Source organism: Typopeltis vanoorti, chromosome 13 (assembly GCF_054136105.1).
Source record: "Typopeltis vanoorti isolate ZY-2024b chromosome 13, IOZ_Tvanoo_1.0, whole genome shotgun sequence".
NCBI classification, from domain to species: Eukaryota; Metazoa; Arthropoda; class Arachnida; order Uropygi; family Thelyphonidae; genus Typopeltis; species Typopeltis vanoorti.
This window is the reverse complement of record NC_143561.1, coordinates 55,173,768-55,198,145: the sequence shown is the minus strand read 5'-3', so window position 1 is coordinate 55,198,145 and position 24,378 is coordinate 55,173,768.

Below are 24,378 nucleotides of genomic sequence, written 5' to 3'. Positions count from 1 at the left end.
AATCTGCTACAAGTTTGCAAGATTCCCTGACTAAACTGAATAGCTGTTGTAATAGATATGGTATGAAGGTCAGCAATAAAAAGACAAAGACAATGAAAATAGGCAGAATCGTTGAAAATGTCAACTGTGTTGTGAATGGAAAACCTATAGAACAAGTAAAACATTTCAGCTATTTAGGCACGATTTTTACTGAAGATGGTAAATTAAATATAGAAATAGACAACAGAATCAGCAAAGCTGGTATGGTGGGAAGTCAATTGAATAAATTTATATGGAAGAAGAGAGAGAAATTAATCAAAACACTAAATTAGCTCTATACAAGACGGTGATTTGAGAGCTGGGTCAGAAGTAAAACACTTGACCAAAGACTAGAGACCGCAGCTATGAGAGTCCTCAGAAAGATAAGAGACGTGAACAGATAGCATAAATGGTAATATCATATTAAAAACAAGAATATTAGGAAAGAACTTGACATTGTCAGCATTTAGGAATGCGTTAGCAGAGCTAATCTCAGTTGGTATGGTCACTTAAACAGAATGGGCGAGGAAAGATTGGCAAAACAAATGTTCTCTGCAAGGTTGACAGGAAAAAGTCCCAGAGGAAGACTAAGATATAGGTGGATTGATACGGTACAAAGTGCCTTAGACGATAGAAATATAAGATCTGATAATGTTGGAGTCTTGACAAGTAACAGACTGATTTGGAGGAAATTGTTCATCGGAAGTTAGTAATGATGTAAATTTTTCATGTAGTACTATCGTAATTCTCCTGTACCTTCCCCCCCCCCCCAGGGTACAAGAATTTGATGATGATATATGTTAGGCTTAATTAATTTTCACTTTACATTCGTATGAATAGTTCATGTTAAAAGCGTATTCAGAGGAGGGGAAGTTCAGCTGTATTGTTATATATATATATATATATATATATATATATATATATATATATATATATATATATATATATATATATATATATATATATATATATATATATATATATATATATATAATATAATATAAAACAGTGAGTGGCTCAGAACTCCCTTATGTGTTTCGTCACATTTTCTGTGTATATAAAAGGTAATTCTGTATTATTATGCTATTCTCCTGTTGTGCAAACGAATGCATGCACAAGAAAGGATATTTCGGTAAGAGTCATTATTAATATTGCTGTTGTGAAACTCGGCATCATAAACACACCTCTCTTTACTTATATTGAGAAATGTTCTTGTCTACTGTAATTCTACCTTCCATTAGTCCTGAGTAATTTGTCTTGAAAAAGTATTCAGCAAGGTCAAATGTTCCATGTTTTTACAGACTTATATGTAAAAAAAAAAAGAATTAAATGCTACTAAGTTCACTTTTATCCAGAAAGCATAAACGTCACATATGACGTCATTTAGCATGTGATGCACAGTACTTCCAATAAGTCTAGGCATTGTTTGTTCAAATAAAAATGTGGTTATTCTAACCAACCAGTTGAAAATGAAAAAACAAATTAGCATCAGACATTTAGTTAGAGCCGATTTCCTTATATTATTATTTTCAGAACAAAAATTTTCTAAGGAAACAATTTTTTTTTTTCCAAAAATACCATGACTAATTACCCACACCTTTTTGTAAAAAGAATAAGTTTAGAATATTTACCATGTGTGTCTCAGGTGCACCATTATATTATATTATATTATATTATGGGGGAGATATTGATTAATCGACCGTGAGATGCGGTGATTAATACCCTTGGAGGGTAATGGATGGCAATGAAGTTCTAACTGAGGCTCGGCTATTGCTGTTACTCTCCTGCCATGATCAGAGCTTTAATAGCTCAATAACACCTTATCCTTACACTGTCCTCTACAGATAACGGGGAAGATGAAAAGCATTCTTGCTTCGCCCCTTTAAGCCAGTCCTTATAAGGACTATAAGTGCACCATTACGGACGCGGTACCATTATATTATGGACGGGGTACGAGAACTTATAGTCCTTTTTAGGACTTCCAGGGTAACAAATGGCAATGCATGCTGTAGCCAATGAAGTTTTAGCTGAGGCTCGGCTATTGCCGTTACCCAGCCATGACTAGAGCTTTTAGCTCAATAACACCCTATCTATACAGATTTTCTTCATTCAGATGACGGGATAAAGAGTCAAGGACTCAGTCCATCGCCCAGTTCTTTAAAGAAGTGCACCATTATTTTCAGAAACAAAACGTACAGGTTTATATTCACGGCATGTATTGTACACCTCTGTATATTGTATTAGACATAAAAATTTAATAATAACGCATTCAACGTAATATAATAATAACAACGCATTCAACGTAATAACTGGAATTTTATTTGGGACCATAGCATGATATCACGATTATTTTCTCTTTTATATCTTACTTTTGTCAAAAATTGACTACTAGTCAGATATTTCATGAAATACACAAATGCTCTTTTGAAGGGGGAAAAAATGCTAATACGGAAGTAACAGCATCCATCAGTGACGTCACTTCCTTGTCATTCAGACTGTGTGTGTTTTCGTTTTAACTAGAGTGTAACAACTAGTGAAAACTGGTCGTTTATGTGGCTTTTACTTTTAAAACAAAGACTGAACCACTTCAGCTCGCTGGGGTGATATCACGATCAATACTCCCTACTTTTGTACACCCATTCATCCATTTCCTCCACGGAAAACTTCTTTCCACAATTTCTCCATTGTTTTCCAACGTTCCTCCAAGCAGAGAAAACAAAAGCATGCAAAAACCAACTGGAAGCACATTGCTCCGATAACAGACAGTAGCTCGATGGGTATTGTTGCGTCCAATGTACTGTTTTGTTCTCACTTAAACTCCAAAAACAACAGACATTAAAAACGGCGACCGTTTAGAAGCTTTGCCACTAGCGTCGCTGATGTCGCATTGGAATGAAATTATAGGAAAATATACGAATCTCGGGATTTTGATGGTGTTCATTTGGTCCTATCGGCAAAAAGATCTGAAATAAACAAAATTAATGCAATAAATAATGCGTTTTTTATAAATATAAAAAATATAAAATACAAAAGCAAGAAACAAGCTATAAATTGACTACATAAAAATAAACAAAAAATTAAATAAATAAAATAATATAAAATTATCAAACATGGATTTTTGTTAGCTATCTAATTTAGTAATACAATAGCTATATTAGAGAAATTCAGTTCATTTGAATTCTCAGGCGGTACTAATGTGCGATGGATTTAGCAACCTTCAATATATGTGATTGATTAGGTATGCAATTATCTTTTTCTTTCTTCTATATATTTATTTTCTTCTCTTCATTATCGGTCTATTATCGCTCCCATCAATCTTTCTATTAGTCTATCTACAGCGGTATTATGTTTTACATCGCCTGACAACTTTTACTTTCGTATAATTTGAGTATGTTTACATCCAGTTTTATAAGCAGTACGATGCTAACGGAAATTAGTTTGAATCCATTAAAATATCTTTTATTTTTTTAAAAAAAAGTTTCAGTTCTAAAATTTCGAGTAAATTAAAAAAATAAAATAAAAATCTCACAGATGTTAAACAAGCAAAATTATGATTCTGCGTGGGTATTTTAATATGTAAAAAAAAAAAAAAAAAAAAAAAAATCAATAAAGGTGCATATTTAATTTAAATGATTGAGCTTCTACTGTACATTAATATTGACTTGCCGTCGTTTTTTAGATCGAGTTCACATCTCTTGGAAGTTAACGCGATTCTTTTTTTTTTAAAAAACAAATCGAAAGACAGTTAAATGGCAGGCATGATAGTACTTGCAGTCATTTAACTTCTTTTGCTGACAGTATACTGTCAGAAAAACTTCAATAAATACCTCGTTACACAGATTTTCTATGGGATTTAAACCACGTGATTGTGCTAACCAACAAAGTTGCTGAATATACGGAGCAGGAAATCACTGCTGCAAAAGTTTTGCTGTTTGGAATGAAACATTAATGTCTTAAAAAGCGAAATCACTACCAGGAAAGAAGTCTTTCATTGAAATCTTTGTTAGGCATTAAAGAATTCCTCAACATTCATGATTTGATCAACAACAAACGTAATAATTCTAAATATTTCGCACTGAATACACAACCAAATCATGTGATATGTCGAGTGCTCGAGCGAGAATATTGTAAGCCAGCCTTCATTCCTCGCCTGGATATTTACAGATATAAACGGATCCATTACTAATGGATCCGTTTATATCCATTATGTTCCTATACTAACCGATGTTCACAGACGCATGAACTCGCATTGGTGTGAACAGCATATTTTATCTTAAATATGCACATTCTGAGATTCAAATTAATTACGTTGGTAGATGTAAACATCTTTCAATGCATTCCTACAGCAACTAAGTGTGGGTTAGAATTAGAGCCAAAGCAAAAAAGAGGCTAGGTTATTATATCTGTAATTGTGTATATTTTTCAGGTTGGCTTAATAGCTATAATATAAGTTCAAATGAAATCAGAATTAAATATGATGGATAATTAACACTCCCATCATCCCGAACCAAGCATGTATTTCATTAATACATTTCATATAATAAATTTTCTTACGTAAAAGATATTTGAATTCTATAAAAAGGTTTAAAATTACCAAAACGTAACAGAACAGAATACCTAAAATATGTTTGGTCATATACGATGCAGTCAAAAATATATTCTAACATGATGTATGTCGAAAAATCTTTCGTTGAATTTCAATAAATAAATAAAATAAAAATAAATATGAAGTTAGAAAAATTCTGAATATTTTAAAAGACCATTCTTCAATATATAACGCTCTATTACGTTTTGAAAGTTATAAAAGTAAATTAATTTTGCTCATATATTATATATAAATAATTCGATATATAAATTACTTTTAAAATGGTTAAAAAAACTGCCAAAAGGAAAGCTATTTTTGCAAATATAACACAATTATATAGCATCAATATTCCTTTCAATTGATAATCGGGTTGAAATATTTAATCTGAATAAAGAAGGCGCCTAAAATGGAACATTAAACTATTACAACTAATAGTATTTTATGGTTACATAACTTCAAGTCATTCATGCGAAAGGTTAATAATGTAATATGTTACAAGAAACACACGACAGGCTTTAAATAAATATTGGTACATGTTTTAAACACTCGCCACTAGATGGCACTGGTTGTCCACTGTTCTTAACTTGCGCTTTTTTTTTTAATTCTGAAACATCAAAAATATTTAACAGAAAAAAAACATTAAGAAAAGAATATTTACCTTCCTCGTGATGTCCGCTTAATCACTAGCGATTTCTTCTATCTATCCACCGAGTATTAGGATTGCCTCCTAGTTTCCTGCGGCAGTCACGTCTATCTACTGAGTTATCCCATGAGAGTTGGGAACAGTGCTAACAACTCCATCTGGTTGCCACTGGAGACATTCCTTCACGGCACACATCAGTATGCGGGTCAAGAATCATCTGGACCACGAAGTTTCCAAAAAAAAAAAAAAAAAAAACGGAACTCCTCTATAAAGAAATAATTTCAATTTAAAGGTTTTTATTATTTTTGTTGTTTATCTTTTTAAGTTTTTTTTATTTAATTTTCATTTATTATTTCTTAAGATATTTATCAAAATGTAAAATCGGAATCAAAATATAATATAAATGCTAATACATGTCATATTTCAATTTTGATGTATATACATAGTATGGACATTGAAAACTTTATACACATACTTAAGATGATACATATACAAAACATTAACATCTCTATTTGTTTATTTATCATCAAAAATGTAGAATACTGCTGCTTAACTACAGAAAATATCCATAATAAATGTCCATAATAAATGTCAACAACACAAATATTAAACTTATTCATGGGTTAATATGTTATAACATAGAAAAGCATACATAATTATAAATGGTGTATATAGATAATTATCTATTTTATCAAATTTTTTGAATAAATTCTAATTATTTAAAAAAAATTAAATTTATAATTATAATTCTTCTTAAATTTATTATTACATATTTAATTAACTTAAAAATTATAGAAATTTATTCAATTAACCTACTACATCAGATCCAGTTTACAAATGTGCAAACAATTCATATGTATCCTCGAAGTGAGACGAATTAATAAAAAAAAAATCATCCATAAGTATGCAAAAAAAAAGGGGGTCATTATCTAAAATTTATTTTTCAGTTCTTGCTTTTATCAATCTTTTCTGTTGTCATGAGAACTGTCAAATACGTTTTCCTCTTCGGGTCAATATCAGCAAACCTTGTCGATAAATTATGGCGAAAACCCGTCATTCATCAGAATACAAGCAAAATCTTTCAGCTATTGTCTTACGAAGCTTGCCGGTAAAGAAAAGAGAAGGAGGAAGAGGGGGGGGGGGGAGGCCACCTTGAAAGTAATTTGTCTTCATTTTATTGACATTTAACCTTATTTCGGCAGCCATATTTATAAAAGGTATTTTGCTACATTTTCTCAACGAAATTAAGATACGAAATCGAAAAACTGTCAAATAAAACATCTCCAATGTTAACGGATATTTTCCCCCCCCTCTCTGGCATTTACACATCTATTCAGCTATCCCCGTCTTACCAACTCCCCCATCCATCTGCCCCCTGTTCATCGCTACGGAAAAATCCCCCCAAAACTAGCGTATTATAAATGTCCTTGCTGATAGAACTATCACAACAAGCTTTGGAGCTTTCTATGGAAGATAGGCACGCTATGTAGAACCTAAATAACCAGTGGCGCTGCTGCTGCTTCTACTTGTCTCTACACAGAAATGCAGGATAGTAGGGGGAAAGTGAAGAGAGAAAGAGGGTAGGGAGATTCTAGCAGGGCTGTAAACCCATTTATCTTCGGGATGTATGCTGAGGACTGCCTGACAGTAACGATGACAATAATAAATCGACTTGATATCCCTGTGGATCAAATATGATAAAACCACATCGGGGTATTCGCGTTCGTTAGGGGTCTGGTTTACATAAATCAATTATCATTTACTAACTAGCTAAATATGTGATGAGGTGGTGGGTAAATGGCCCGTCTATCACCTTCTTCGACCCATCTTCGTTCTGTTCTTCAGAGAAATACACGCACACGTCCACACCCATGCGCAAATGTGGATTCTTGTAGCTTTTAACAAATCTTTCTTTGCGTCATTGTATACTCGATACGACTGGAATAGTCAGTTAAATAGACGTGGAAGAAATGTACCATGGCTGATGATGTTAAAAACAAGGAGAAAAAGAAGGAGAGAGAGAGAAAATGGCTGATGATGTTAAAAACAAGGAGAAAAAGAAGGAGAGAGAGAGAAAATGGCTGTTGAATATATTCGACAATGTATATACTCTGTAATGTGTATGCTGTATAATGCATATATTCAACAATGGATATATATTCAACAATGGATATATTCAACAATGAGCAATTTATAATAGAAAATGCAATACAAGAACCAATTGATATAAATCACCAGCTTATTCTGTACACTTTTTAAAAATCGCCATTAAAACACCCAATGAGGATCAAGTTATGTAGCGAAACACGCGCATCTACTGACACCTCAAAATAAACTCAGTGGGAGCGAAAAAGTTCCATTTGTCATCCCGTCTTACCGAAAATTAACGGCCTGTTCAACATAGCCATCCTCTTCAGATCCGCAAACATTTAGGTTTCGTGTTGCAAGATAAACACTTCTCCTGTCTGCAGATATATTTGAGTTTCCTTTATCATACGTTTACCGTCAAGATAGTATGTGTGAAAAAGACTTTTAAGTGGTTGCCTTCTCGTGTAAAGTGGCAGAATCATTAATTTTCGTGTTTTAGAGTTAATCTAGTTGTGGTAAAGAGTTAAATGTATTTTGGCAGACTCGTTTAAAAACGTAGGACCACCCTTTTCCAGTTTTATTACTGTGTTAATTAGTGATACTTAAAACTGAAGTGTCGTCACTATAGCTAGTCTTGTTAAGCTCAAATAAATGATTATTACAATCTTCCATCAAGATTCGTCATTATATTCTTAAATGGAAAAATTTTAAAACATTCATTCCCGTTAAAATACTAAAAATCTTGGAGTTCTCTCTCTGTGTAGGCTCTCCTCTTTCCCGCGATGACAAACTACTTATCGGTTTTCTGCAATCGGATGTTAGCTGCTTCTATTGCCTCCAGAGGGAGTTAGTATCCAGTCTTTTATCTCTCTTACTGAGCTGTGATACGGAAGACGTGCATCCTCTTTTCTGCCAACAATTGAGAAAATGTGTATTCATCATGGAAGCAATTTTGAGTAAATAAAGTAAGGTTTTTCGCCTGAATGTTTAAGGAGTTTGAATTTCTGTAGAATTGCATGAAAAATCCAATTAACTGTGTTGTTTATTTTATTCATATTCTTTGAAGTGCGCTGTCTACGTTGATTTTCTTGTAAAAATTAAATATTTTTAACGAACGATTCTCAATTCTGATTTTTTAAAAAAAGCTATACAATGAAATACTCTTAGGATACTTTTGTACTCTCAAAGAAATACAATTATCAATATTTATGAAAAACCATCAATCACGTATTGCTATTGCTGATTTGAAAGAATGAAATCTAATTTGAAAGATACAAGTCATTGTTGTATAACTAGTCAATTAAAAATAGACCTAAATTGGTAACAAAATTTTTAAAGATAGAAATCGTCATTTAATTGATAAGAATTATTAGCTTCATAGAAATTGAAAGATAAATTCTTTGTTGGTTTGATAATAATTCTATCATTTAATTGTAAGCAAGTCAACAATGAATTTAAAATGTTCATTGTCAATAATGAAATTTCATAACCTTTTGACTACCCACAACTATTAATAAACATCAAAAACAGAAGCACTCCAGATGAATTGTCACAAAGAACACATTAAAAATGATCTAATTCCAAATTCAGTTACTTAAATTTAAGGTAACTGAATAGAAATGTGTAATAAAAACAAAACATTGAAGAACTACCAAACTAGGTTGTTGAGGCTAACAAAATCACGTTAAATTAAGAATTTTTTTTTCCTTATGAGATCCAACTTTTTTTAAAAAAAAGACTTGAATAACATTTTGATATTTGAATAACCAGACTCCAATAACGGTAATAATATGCACATCCCGGCTAAAATTTCAGTCACATTCAAATAGTCCTTATAAGGACTGGCTTAAAGGGGCGAAGCAAGAATGCTTTTCATCTTCCCCGTTATCTGTAGCGGACAGTGTATGGATAAAATGTTATTGAGCTATTAAAGCTCTGATCATGGCAGGAGGGTAACAGCAATAGCCGAGCCTCAGTTAGAACTTCGTTGGCTACAACATTGCCATCCATTACCCTCCCAGGGTATTGGATTCTCGTCACATTCAAATTTTTTAGGCTCTAAATATAAATATTTCAGTACTATTTTAATTTATTTACTGTGGATACAAATTTAACAGTTTTACTTGAATTAACTCTGATATATTTTAAAATTGATAGTATTTCGAAAGTAAAGTATACTTTACAAATAATTATATTCTTTTCGTAAACTTTGTATAAAGAAATAAACAAAAGTTTTTGCATGAAATATTTTAGGCTAGTCTACTTTCGCTTGTATACAGAAGCTTCAGACTTCATATTAAATCGTCTTAGTATCCCACTTGTTTGCTCAAGTTTAAGTGAAGGATTAACAAAAATAGAATTTCTTTTCTAATCTAATATAAAATAATCTAAATTATACTTTTATAAAGTGTGTGTATATATATGCACCAAAACGCACTTCAGTTATATATATAACTCTGATTTTATATATACAGTATGTATATATATCTCTGAAGTGTGTTTTAGTGCATAATTTTGTGCCTTCAATGATCACTATATACCCTCGAACCAGATCTGTTCGTACGGCCATTGTAATGTATAAGCAATTGTACTCAAATCACTTCTTGTCGACAATACTCCTCTCTCTCTCTCTCAACATATATCAGACCCCACCCCACTTGTGGTCCCTAGAGGTAGGTGTGGCCCGCACTGAACCAGATGAAAAGCTACAGTAGTCAAGTCATCTGGAACGAATTGCAGGAATAGTAGTGGCTAGGGAGAACGAGGGTTGGGACAGCTATCTGTTGTCTCTATGGCTTTCCTTAAAGGGAACCAGTAGTTCGTACAGAGAGGGAGGCGAAAAACAGAAAAATATCCGAAAGATATGCTAATTTGAAGGCGGTTACTTTTCAAAAAAAAAAAAAAATGCGCCAGTTTTCTCTAAATAATTTTCTAACCCTACCCAAAGTGATAAATGTTTTCTTTTCAGTTAATAAATTTTACATTCTACTAGAATGTAGTAGTCCTTATAAGGATAAGGACTGGCTTAAAGGGACAAAGCAAGAATGCTTTTTATCTTCCACGTAGAGGACAGTGTATGGATAAGGTGTTATTGGACTATTAAGGCTCTGATCATGGCAGGAGAGTAACAGCAATAGCCGAGCCTCAGTTAGAGCTTCATCGGCTACAGTATTGCCAGCCATTACCCTCCATGGATATTAATCACCGCATCTCACGGTCGATTGTTCATCGCCAGAATGTAGTAGTAGCTATCAAAATAATACTTGTATATCAGTATTGAATATCCACAAAAACTGTCTAAATATAATAATAAGATATAGTGCTAAAAATATTTAATTTAACAAATTAAGTTATTTATATATAAGAAAATTAAAGATCCATTATTATTTTATAGTAATTTAATATTTTAATTATAAAAGATGATGGATGTTTAATATCCTTTTAATACATTATTGTCTAAATATTACCAGAAGCCCCCTGCATGCTTTTAAACGTTTTTCCAATCGTCAGACAACAATCAAAGATATTTTCACTTCATTTACGTTTTCAGGTTATTTTTATGTCATTTTTTTTTTATCGCAATGAATGGATCGCTATTTTAAAAAATGATGGAAAAGAGACAAACTTATAGTTGTAACACAGAGGTGAGAGTATCAGGCAAAAGAATTCGACAAAACAGTAAATTACAGGATTGCAACACTCCAATGCGACTTTTGATGGTTACAAGCATGCGCAGACACTCATATAGACTATGTTCCCAGTAATATAACAAAACGATTTACGGCTTAATGTATATTTAAAGAAATTAATTGAAGGAAAAAAAAAAAAGATTTTTCTATAAAGATAAAACTGGAAGAGAAAAAATAAAGGAAAGAAATTCTATAAACGCAATTACGTACAAATGCATTCGAACAAATAATGTCAATTGACAGAGAGAGAGATCCATTATCCCCCCCCTCCTAAAAAAAATAAATACGACAATTACGCTTATGGTTGCAAAATCAAGCCCAGAACTGTCATTCGAGACACAAAATGCACGTGCGATTCCATCTCACCTGCTATAAATACACCCCAAAAGAAGCCAGTGTACGATTTTGTGTCTGCCGATGCCAGTGGCCAGCAGTACAAACCTCTTCTTCCCCTCCCCCCCGACAGAATCCCCTTTCTTCTGTCTCTTCCTATTCCCCGTCAACAGACGCCCACATATCTGCCAGCGGAACAGCGACCGTTCCCGTAGACGTCCGTGTTATCACGGGTATCAACGGACGCTGGATTCGCAGCGGCTCACTGACGTGTAATGTGGGTTCGTCATGCTCGCACTGGTGATCCATCACCACGGCAGACAGAGAAGTTCACGGGCACGTAGAGGGCCCTTGTCTAATTAAGGCTCTGCGCGGGGCGGGAACACACATGCAAAACGTCAGAGTCATCGCCTAGAGACGCGCCCGCCGACGGTCGCAGCTGTAGCCTTCGGCCAGTTACACCAGAAGGCAGGGGTGCCGAGGCAGGTATGTGGACGGTGTAATAGCAGCCCTATCTCTTCCTTGCCGACTGCAGGCGGCTCCTTTACATCTGCAATGAAAGAAGATCCTGTTTATCTGCCATAGAGGGAACGTTTGGTTAACACATTTTCGCACACAAAGAAACATCCACACACGCTGAGCACAACAGATGGAAGAGCGACATTGCTTTAGCATTCATTTCTTATGTTTTCCTATTTAAATTTACTCAAAATCTATATTTTTAAGTGAAATTTCTCTTTTCTCATCAACTGTTCCTTGTTAGCCAATTTATCCACATAAATCAATGTAATTTCCTTATGTTCCGATAGATGGCAGTGTTTTCCACTACCTCTTTTTACCAAATAACTTCATTCTTAGTCGAGTAATGAGTTTGCACTGCTATCGACCATAATTTCTTCGAAAAACTGTAGAAATGAACCGTACTCAGCAATAATAATCTTATAAGGCTGTGTATAAAAATGGGGGGATCAATAATGGCTTAAATTACCTAAAAAAAAGGGGGAATCGCTGCCTAATTTTACCACTTATTTAAAAGCTGTTCGATACTTTTTTTCCCTCTGAGAATATCATTATAAAACGCAGCCAGAAAATTTAACGAACATTTTAAAAACCTCTTACTTCAGACTCGCCCTCTATCGGAAAGAATTATGACTATTTTTGCAATCGAACTATATAAATGTTTTAGAAATCACGTCACCATGGGTATCCATGACAACGGTTGAACATTTCATTATTGGCGCGAATTTTTTCCCATGTTTATAAAATCAGTACAGTATTTTTAGTCGAGTAATGAGTTTGCACTGCTATCGACCATAATTTCTTCGAAAAACTGTAGAAATCAACGTTGGCCATTTTCTCAACCAACTAATTAAAGGTATGTCATAAGAAATAATTAAACTAAATTAAATTGCTTTAGCCTTCTTTTAGCGATCGTTTTTCTTCACACACACACACACACACACGTTATAATAATGATAAGTGATTTGGAGTCGATTAATAATAACTGAGATGCATTAAATTAAATGATACTTTGCTATGTTCCATTATCACCAATCTACTCTATAAAAAAAAAAATGCACTTCCTCAAAATCTGTCGGCTATGTACAAAAAGCTTTTTTTCCCACCCCCCTAACACCACCTTATCACGAAACTCCACAATTTATCACCCCACCACGTGCGCTAAACCTAACATTGATTCGCTACGACATAATAGCCGCGAATCTCTACCACGTGCTACAAACAAAGGTACTTCAATTACTAGATTCACGTTGGCCATGTATCATCTGTGCTCTCTCTCTCTCTCTCTCTCTCTCCGGAGAAGCTAGAATAATTCGTCAACCGTCTACAATGCTATGACAATAGGCCACGGCGCACTGCCGCAAATCTAGACCGGGTAGTTCGTGCAAACAGCCAATTCATCAAGCTAGCAGAGGGAAAAAAAAAAATTAATTATTCAACTCCCTGTTCGGCCATCAACATCACGATACTGGGCTTCCTTATGACGATCTCAAGTCAGGCCTTGAGGGGATGAGAAGGGGGTGGGGGTGGCACGAAAGACAATGTATAATGTCAAAGGTAAGTTCCCGTAATTTTGACACTTTGGTCATTCTAATTGGACCGCACACGATCGCTAAAAGACTGATAAACATTGTTCGGCGATAAGATCTTTGGCTTTTTTAAATGCATCTAAGTTGTCTTAAGGAATCCAGAAAAGTTAATACCGTATGCAAGTAGGTCACCAAAAGGTCAACAGAACGAAATCGAGAAAAGAATATTAACTTGGAGGATTTGGCGTGAGGCGAATAGCAGTTTCTTTCCTCCGTTTGTGGATCGTGTGGTACGAGCTGTTGCAAAATTTCCGGTAGGTGGAAGAGACGGAAAAAAAAAAAAAAAAAATGATGGGTAGTCTGTTGTTTTCGAGATAGAAAATATGTGGGCTCGGTATAAAACTTTGTGTGCATATTAAACAGCTCGTGCATTTGCAATGAGGTGAATCTACGCCAAGAATGGAATACACTTCGATGAAATCTATTTCAGAAAATAGAATTTCATCAACAAATTTTATGTAGTTAAGTTTTTGAGGGATATAACCAAGCAGGTTTTAAGTAGTGTAAAAGTGCAATTTATTTATTTATTTTTATTGGAGATAATTGTGAAATTATAAATTATAAATACTAAAATTATTTATGAATATAAAAGTTATTTCTAATAAAGAATTTATACTTAAAAAATAATTAAATTATTTTCAAAAATTCTAAAATCATAGAAACCACCTTTATATTGAAATAATGGGAGGTGATGAATAATCGACCGTGAGATGCGGTGATTAACACCTTTGGAAGGTAATGGATGGCAATGCTGTAGCCAATGAAGTTCTGAGGCTCGGCTATTGCTGTTACCCTCCTGCCATGATCAGAACTTTAATAGCTCAATAACACCTTATCCCTACACTGTCCTCTACACATAACGGGGAAGATGAAAAGCATACTTGCTTCGCCCCTTTAAGCCAGTCAAGGATAAGTTTGTATAACTGACGATTTCGAGTAGAAAGCGGATAACCATTCAGATTTTCGAATCGCACCCAAACAGTGACACTCAACAGGATAAAAAGAAAAATTCTTCCCTAAGCGAATTGTGTTTGAAGGAAGCTCTTTTCGTGAAGGGAATAAAGTTTCAAACTTGGATGTCTTGTAATGCCTCAAAGACATCATCTAAATGATTTCACGCCGGGAAGAATTCTTGGAAAGCTTGAAGAAGGAATTACTGATATTGCCAGAGAGTTGGGAATCTCACAGAGCGTTGTATCCAGACTCTGGACAGCGTTTCAAACCAATGGAATGTTTTCCAAACGTCTGCTAAGAGATCGTCCTCACTCTACCACCGAGCATGAAAACATGTGTTTGATTATAACGAGAAAACATAATCAACGCACCACAGCAGGTCAGCTCCATTTAAGCACGATGCACGGATATCTCGACAAACTGTGGCAAGACGACTGCAATAAACAGGTCTATACGCCCGAAGGCCTGTTGTTTGAGCCCCTTTATCCACAACTCATCGTAGAACACGTTTTCAGTGATGTGGAAACTATAAAAATTGGAAAAGACACCGATGGGCTAAGGTACTCTTTACAGATGAGAGTCGTTTTAGTCTTCTATGCTTAATGGACGCACCGAGCTAAAAGTGCTGGAAAAAGGGGCTACGATTGGTGAATTATTGTAACGATGTTCTTCCGTTATGTTCGATTGTTGCGTGGCGCTGTGGACGAAGAATTCATTCTGATGGATGACAGTGCCACATCACAACGTACATGAGCAGCGGAGATACTTCTGGAGAACGAGGATATTAATCGAATCGAGTGGCTAGCAAGTTCGCCAGATTTCAACCCCATAGAATACGTTTAGGACGCAATAGGGAGACACATTGCTGCTCTAAATTCTCCTCCAGAAAACAAACAACCCTTTATCCTTGATTTGAAGGAGAAGTGGGCCAGTTTACTTCAAGAACTCTTGAATCACTTGGTGCTAAGCATGGTTCGACAGTTGCATCAGAGTTCGGGGTGGACATATTCCATAATGAAATGTCTCTCCGCATAGTTTTCTGTAAGCACTGTACAAAATTGTAACTTTTGCTAAAAAGGTATTGCAATTAATTTGTACGAAATTTATTATTATCCTAAGACTCCCATGGAGTCAAAGGTTAATCTAGGGAGGTCCTTTTGTCATACACACAGCTCATCATACCTTGCCTTAAACTTTAAAACATACACACAAAAATAAATAAATAAATAAAAATTTTAACACATTTTTTGTGTAATATAATTTATTAGTATGCTGGCAATAAATTTATGTCTACATTTGGCTGCAGTCATGAAAATTGTTATATAGAGAAAAAAATGTAGTTGATCAAAATGAGTTGGGAACACATTAATATATAGAATGTTCAACTATTTCCTATATATATATACGAATACACACACAGAACTATTAGAGTTGGTTCTGAGTGTGTAGATCTTATCCTAATATCCTATTCTATAGCTATGAGCATTCCATAGTTGAATACGGATATACGCAATGTATTGTTTATACAATATATGCTCAACAATATTAACATAATAATAATGATGATTGGAAAATAAATATAAATGATAATAAAATAATGGCTAAAAACATTATTTTTTCTCTTACTCGTATTCCTTATTGAATTATAACGAAGTAAATATTTTTATTGGCCCACAGAATTTAATTTTAATTTTAATGAATTTAATAATAATAATTGAACATTAAATAACTAAATATAAATAATAATAAAAAGACATATGTGGTCACGCGTATCTTTTTATTCATAACTTGTATCGCTTAGTAAATTAGGGAAACATAAATATCTTTGTTGGTTCACAGCAACATGAGAACGAAACTCATAGCTCACATATTCTCATCGAAATTTGCAATTCATGACGTAGTGATTTAAAGTTCATCGGCCGTGACTAACAAACACATCAGTATGTAGTGTGCATATCGTTAGCAGCTACCGTCAAGCAGTTGATCGTATTCCTTGGGTATACCGTATCTAAGCAGTAGTCTTCTGTAACTAAATCTTACTGGCACCTTTCCTTATGACGCGATCTTGTTCTATTTTGGATCTACATGTGGAATTCGTAACAATAATAATGAAAAGGATTTAGTCGGGTGTGAGTGCGCCTGCTTGCTAGGGTAAGACAAGATCGTAAAGATAGGTTTACCGAAAAAATTTCAATATGGCATTGAAAACTTCGTAGCCACTTTTTTTTCCGAGCGTTAGTGAGCAATGCACTGTCATCAGAATTTTGTGGTTAGGTAAAATTTACAAAAATGTTTGCTCAAGATAGCGGGGGAGGGGGGGGGATGTACGGATCAAATAAATGTGTACAAATAGACGGGAAGTTCAGCTGAAACCGAGCTGTCAAAGATGTGCTTTTAAATAATGAAAATGGTCGAATTTGTTTAGTTTATGCAACCATTAAGACAATTTAAAAACTTTAATTCGAAATTCTTTCTTATTCACTCCATAGTTGACCTTGTTTGACTCACTGACAATTTTTTTCAGTCCTATAAATAAAAGAAAATCAAATTTTTCACACGTCATGACAAAATCAAACAAGCCGTGCATATTTGGTGCATTTTTGAAAGCATTCAAAAATGACATGTAATGATGGTATATTTTTCTTTTCTATATTTAAATATAATAAAAAAGGTGTTTTTATTTTTTATTTATTCCGAAAATTTGATTTTTTAAATAAAATTTTATTTATTTTATTTTATTATTATTTATTTTATTTTTCTTTTAATATTCTATAAATACAAGAAGAAGAAGCATAAAGATTTAAGAAAATTGTGTCAAATGAAAAGTACTCCATCTTCTTCCCTCCCTTTTATCTTTAAGGTCTACTTTTGCACTTTGCTACAATGTTCAGCACACAGGAAAAATTCATTAACCAGCCAATCTTCCATAGCTGCTAGGTTAGGCTCTACAAAATTTTATTATTAATTTAATAAACAAAAAAGCTGCAAAATTAAATAAAGTTTTATTAAAATATTATGCATTTATAATATTTTAAATTAAAATTTGCAAAAAAAATGAAATTATTTCCATTTTTCTCTTAAATCTATAATTTATTTTCGTACATTATTAAAATAATCTCATAATATACATTTAAGTATATCCATTGAAATTATTTTTAAATAAATAAAAATATAGTGGAACGTAGTTCTTACATTTGTTTGTTCGTTAAAAATTTATGTTTAAGCAACTGTACGCTATCTTGTCATAATTACTTTGCTTTAATGATTTTAATTCCCTTAAAGAGAACCGATTCATTAAATCACTCTTGCTGGATTACTGCAAAAGTAGAACTCTTCATACCATTTCAGTGTGGCATTCGTAGAATGAGTTTGAAAGATCAATGGTTAACAAGGCTTGGAGAGATGAATTACATATAAAGTAAACATAAGCAAGAGGGCAGACTGTATATGATAAAACGATAATAAATTAGCTAGCAAAATATGTTTTATTGCTGACTAGCGGGAGCCCAAGTAAAGATCTTTAATCAGAGCTATTCAAACAGTTGTACATTGTGTGCACGAAGAAGGTCGAGATGCAGGAAGGTACCCATGACCCGAAGAGAGGTAGGGACATTCATGAACACACACACACACACACACACACACACACACACACACACACACACACACACACACACACACACACACACACACACACACACACACACCATAGGCAAAATAAACCGGTTTTATTCGTTAACTCTGCCAACTCTGAGATGATGACAGACCCAACTTCAAGCCATAACAGAGAGAGAGAGAGAGAGAGAAATAAAAAAATTTTAAAAAATGAAAATGAACACTGGCTCAACCGGGAACGATTAAAAACAAAACTATGAAAAAACTTGTCCACCAGCTCTGGTAAAATACTTAACACACACGTTCACAGAACTGTGGGTTAATGTAGCTATATGTATAATAACTGCCACGAAAAATATTAGAATCAATTTTGCACTTTATACATCTACATATTTTATGTAGTGTTATGTAAAGTATTCGCAATACACGAAAAAAATGTATTGAATTACGTTTTTTTTTTTTCCCTGAACAGTTTTACATCTTGGAAAAATAAATCCTTTCAAACATTTATTATATTTTTAAATTTCTTCAAATTATTTTTCACTTCTAACCTATACATCTCTACTTCTATTCATTCGCAAGAAAACTCTGAATTGTGATGTTTTGGAATACTGTTGAAGGAGATAATATCAACGAGTCTCTGTCTATCTGGAGGTGCCTATACAATATTATTAATAATAATCAATTAATAAAAAAATTAAGTATTTCTTATAATGGGAAATAATATATATGTTCATTTATCATATAGTTTGCTTAAATAATGCAAATTTAATTTTAAAAAAATCAATAAAAAAATAGACACCTTCTTATAAAATTATTACATACAAGGCAAATAGTTCACTATTATAATTGCACATTAAGTTGAATATAACGAGCTAAATAGAATTCTTGTATTCTAGAATATAATCTTAAAAATTTTAAAACTTCATTTTAAAAATCTTCAAATGTTCATAATTATTTTTTTATTCTTACAAGATTTTTAATAGGTCTATAAACTTCTTTAACTGAAGATGAGGAACTTCTAAAATTAATTTCATAAGTAAAAGCTGATTAATATTTTTTCAGTTCGAAAATATAATAAATTTTTAACGATATCTTACTGCTAAGTGAAATAAATTAATTCTAAAAGTAATGCAGTAAAAAAAAAAAAAAGAAGAAGAAGAAAAAAAAAGAATCCATGTAAATACGAATCTATTTATTTTGGCAAATGTTAAAAATAATTTTTATTTTTACATTTACATACTGTTAAATTTTTATTTTATGAACAATAAAATAGATTACCAAATGATTTACTTGATATCGGAGGCCTAACACTTTTCATTTTATACATTTATTTGAAAGAGATAGAATAAGTAGAGAGATTTGATATTAGCTTTTCAAAACTGCTTCAATAAAATAGTACAACTTTTGATTGAAACTATTTTTATACAAATATTTTTATTATATATATATAAGAGCAAATATTTTCTTCTAAAAATTAAAAATTTTGCTTGATATTCTTTTTTCATTCTTATTACTCTCAATGTTTTCATAAGCATGTTGGAACACCACAATTAAAATCTAATATCACTAAATAATATTGAAAAGTGTAAGCGACAGCTTCAGATGAAATGGGGTATTGGATTTCGACCATCGTAATTTATTTTCGTTATCCTTCCATATTTTATATATATGGAAGCATAACGATGGTCGAAATCGATCATCATATCATATTACCCTTGGAGGGTAATGGATGGCAATGCTGTAGCCAATGAAGTTCTAACTGAGGCTCGGCTATTGCTGTTACCCTCCTGCCATGATCAGAGCTTTAATAGCTCAATAACACCTTATCCCTACACTGTCCTCTACAGATAACGGATGAAGATGAAAAGCATTCTTGCTTCGCCCCTTTAAGCCAGTCCTTATAAGAATTATAAGGACAGATTCAGATCATGAATTTTATAAACTCCGGTAAATAAAAATATCAACTATAATCAATTTTCTAAAAAAAAATCTCTGTAAATTTCTGTAATTGATGAAAATAATATTAAATGGTTATCGATAATGACGTATTAAACTCAACTATTCGAAATTTTTTGTTCCCAAGCATAATCATGTTTGAATCCATGAAAAAGAGTAGAATTTAAGCATTACACGCCATTAATTTTATACAATAACGTGTACGTACTATTCAAACATAAGACATATGGTATGCTTCCTATACAAAACGGCTGGCGAAAAGTTTGTACTTTATGATTTATACCTTGGAACGTTTTGATTATAAAAGAATCGAAGAATAATTAAACATTTTTTCCCGAAATTAGTGAATATTAAAATAAAATTTCTCGTGAATGAACACATTTTTTTTTTTTTTTTTTTTTTTTACTACGCAAGATGCATCAACAAACGATCCATATTATAATTGTGTTTGTGTTCAGTCAGTATCAAACTGGAATGGAAATGTTTGAAAATCTTTCCTAGTCATAAATATTTTCGTATGATTTATATATTATATATGATATGTTATAATATAATATAATGTAAATTAAATAATTTAAATACTTATTAATACATTATACATCATATCATATTTTAGAGATGCTCTTTGGTTGATGGGATTCGAATCGACCGTGAGATGCGGTGATTAAGATTAATACCCTTGGAGGGTAATGGATGGCAATGCTGTACCAATGAAGTCTTAACTGAGGCTCGGCTATTGCTGTTATCCTCCTGCTATGATCAGAGCTTTAATAGCTCAATAACACCTTATCCTTACACTGTCCTCTACAGATAACGGGGAGGATGAAAAGCATTCTTGATTCGCCCCTTTAAGCCAGTCCTTATAAGGACTATAAGGTGTTTGATTTTTGTGTATTTTCTTTTTACATTCTGTATTCAGATGTATGGAAGTTAACACTTTTTACTATTATTACAATGAATGTTTATAATGAAAATATCACTTGTGGGTGATTAATGTAATCTTTAAAGTTATATATATGCTGATATATTATTCTCTACAGTATTAAAATATTAATAGCTTATTATATATTAAAATATTAATAGCATATTATATATGAATTTTTTATGTTATGTTTGTATATAAAATCACACGTGATTTTGGGGTAGGCTTATAGGCTTGATGAATGTTATGATTTGAGAATGGCATAAATGTTGAATTGAGAAACGTATCTTGCATGGTAAGATGATACAAAGACTGATATCGTCTGTCTAAAAACATAAAAGATAAACACAAAAGAGCTGAGCCCTAGTATAAATCGTAAAGATAATTAATTACAGCGCATCAGGGGAAAAAATAGTAACTTTGCCATTAGTTTATTCACGTAAGTACTCCCAGTTGGTCTTAAAAAAAACCGAGACTGCTGCTTACTTGAATTAAGTACCGAAGAAGTAGCAAATCCCTATTTGCACGCCTTTCACTAAGGTGTTACAAGAAGATCATATTTTTATCTTTTGGGAAGTTTTTGCCAAAAAATGCAGACGAGTGTGCCAAATGAGATGACAACTGTCCTCGCGCTCCGAAGCCACCGAACAAAATATTAAAAAGTCATTTTAATCTAGGAAGTAAAAGCTGGTGGGAACATAGAGAAAAGCTAAATATTGTACCTTGGAATGCAGCGGTATTATCTTACGTTTTAATTAGAAACACCCATGAGCAAAGGAACTTAATGTAGAAGCAAATTTCCCAACACTCTGAACTTCCTCGACAAAAATATCCAGCAGCAGAAATTCATTTTTTTCCTCTCTCTCTCTCTCTCTCTCTCTCTCTCTCTTTATCTCTTCCCCTTCCTTATTGCATTCTACACAGAAATACTTCACCGTCCACGCCCATGTTTGATTCATCTTCTTATCTTGGCCACTTCCATGGTAGTGTTTTGTAAACCTAAAGAGAGAGAGAGAGAGAGAGAGACTTTAAGGCTTAGCGAACCCCCAGAATCCGTTTATGATATGTAATGTCACGTAGGAACACAAAAAAGGTGAGGTCAAGTGACTCATTCGGTTATATCTGTGGGCTATGGAACACGGCTGTGCTGTAGGGATAATCTGGCATATGGTTTATTGGGCGGGAAGGTTATGTAGTCCACAAGAAAAGTATGAAATATTCAATAGAATGAAGACTTCGCAATTATTACATGATGATAGTTTCTTGGCACGAGACTTCTGAAAAAAAAAAAAAAAAAAAAAAAAAAACTGCCTGATATTATCTATCTATCTTTGCACTAGAGTTCCTTCGTTTCTTGCCTTGATCAACACTTGGAAAACATCAAAATTGCCATCATTTTATGTAATTTTTTTTAACCATTATAGGATGTTTCACGTAGTGAATTTGTTTAATGATTTTTAATAGAATTAATAAGTGAAACAATTTTAATAAATATTCCTTATATATACTTCGAATTGTTTGTATAAAAGTAAGTCGTGTATGTATATCTAAACTTGTTTTGTTCTGTTTATTCAACTTAAAATAGGATTGCAGTCGACTTTAGAATCTTGAGGGCGAATGCTGTTGATGATCTGATGCACCAACCATTTCAAAAAAAGTTGTCTTATCATCAAACATGGGAATTCCAATGACGTTAAATTAATGCCAAATATCCTTGTACTTTTTAAGGTTATTATAATCCTAAAAAAAACTGTCCAGAAGTTTATTCCAATTATTTTTATATATCAATCACACCCACAAAAGATTGTAACCCTATAATTTATATAGCATCGTTAGTTTTTGTTAATGTAACTCCCACCCACAAGGTTTTTTTTTTGTGTGAACCTACAGTACATTAGTACTTTAAATGGACTAAAAAAAATTATATTTTTATTAATTTATGTTTTTATTTTTTTTCTCCCCCTCTTCATTTATTTTTTATATTTAAAAAAATATATTTATTCTATTTATTTCATTTGATCCGTTTTTTTTTAATTTTTTTATTACCTTGCTGTCTCGCGACAGTACACAAGAAAAGATTCCACTGTCCATGTACCTTCATTGCTTGATTCTTTTTGAATTTTCCACTGTAATATATTACACTCACGATACATGTAGCGAAATATCTACACTATAATTAGTCTTAGTCAATTAAATATTTAACTATGATTTTAATGTTATCATCAATATCATTAATAAAAGATAATAACAACAAGAATTGCAACGATTTTATCTGTTTAATTATAAATAAGGCGATGTTTAAAATGAACACCTAAATAAAAATAGTATACGAATGCTATTTATAAATGAACAGCTAACTTGGAAGCATCTGACTAGCCAGATCTGTCAAACCACATCTTGTTACCAAGAAACTACAAGATAACCTGCTAGAAATTGGAGTACTGATTCTCCATTTGGAGATTGCAAGTAAACCCTCAAAAAAGCAGTGCCCTGCTGTTCACTAAAAGTTCAATATCTCCTAAAGAAGATATCTTCCTATTTAACATCAAAATTTCCCGGAAAACAGAAGCCAAATATCTCGGTGTTACTGCTGGATAGAAAAATAATCTTCAAGAAAAGATACAAAAGTCCGCATACAAAATCCTCATGTACAAAGGCATCAAAAGTCATCGCACAGCTCTACCCTCTTATTAACCAGTTGATGATTCGTCCCATTATTACTTATGCGTCCCCAGCCTGGAGCCACACTTGAAGCGCAAATATCCTTAAACTACAGAGACTGAAAAACAAATGCTTACGCATGATTTTAAATGCACCGTGGTACATTAGAAATGTTCAACATCATCGAGACACAAATATCCCTTGTATCTACTCTTTCCTGCAATCTTGAGCAGTAAAGTACTTTTCAAAATCGTCCTCACACCCAAATGAATTAGTCCAACAAGCAGCTAATTACGATGAATTGGATTTATGTAAATATAGAAGACCTAAGGCCATCCTAGTTCCCTTCAAGGATCTATAACTTGCCCCAACTCGGGCAGAGCACATAGCTCATAAATTTCTCCCTACACAGTATCAGATAGCAGGGATTTTAAAAGCATTACGGTTCACCCTTATAGACAGTAAAGTTCTGCGCGGAAGCATCTGGAGTCAGTTAATGTTGATTTCTTGTTAATACTGGACTTTGTGTTTATGAAATAGTTTTCCCTATAATAACAATGTTAAAAACAGATGTTAATATTATTTACATGGCTGTTTAGAATATTTCAGAAAGTTCTAAGCGGTACTCCAATTTCTTTGTCATATACAATAGCTGATCATTAAAATTTTAGATACGTCCTGATAAAGTTATATTGTAGCTGCAAAAATACTACTGTATACTCGTAGTATAACGTGGTAGTTACTCGAGCCTCACAATCGGCGAATTTTTTCTATGTATGTTGAATACAAATCTCTGTTCTTTG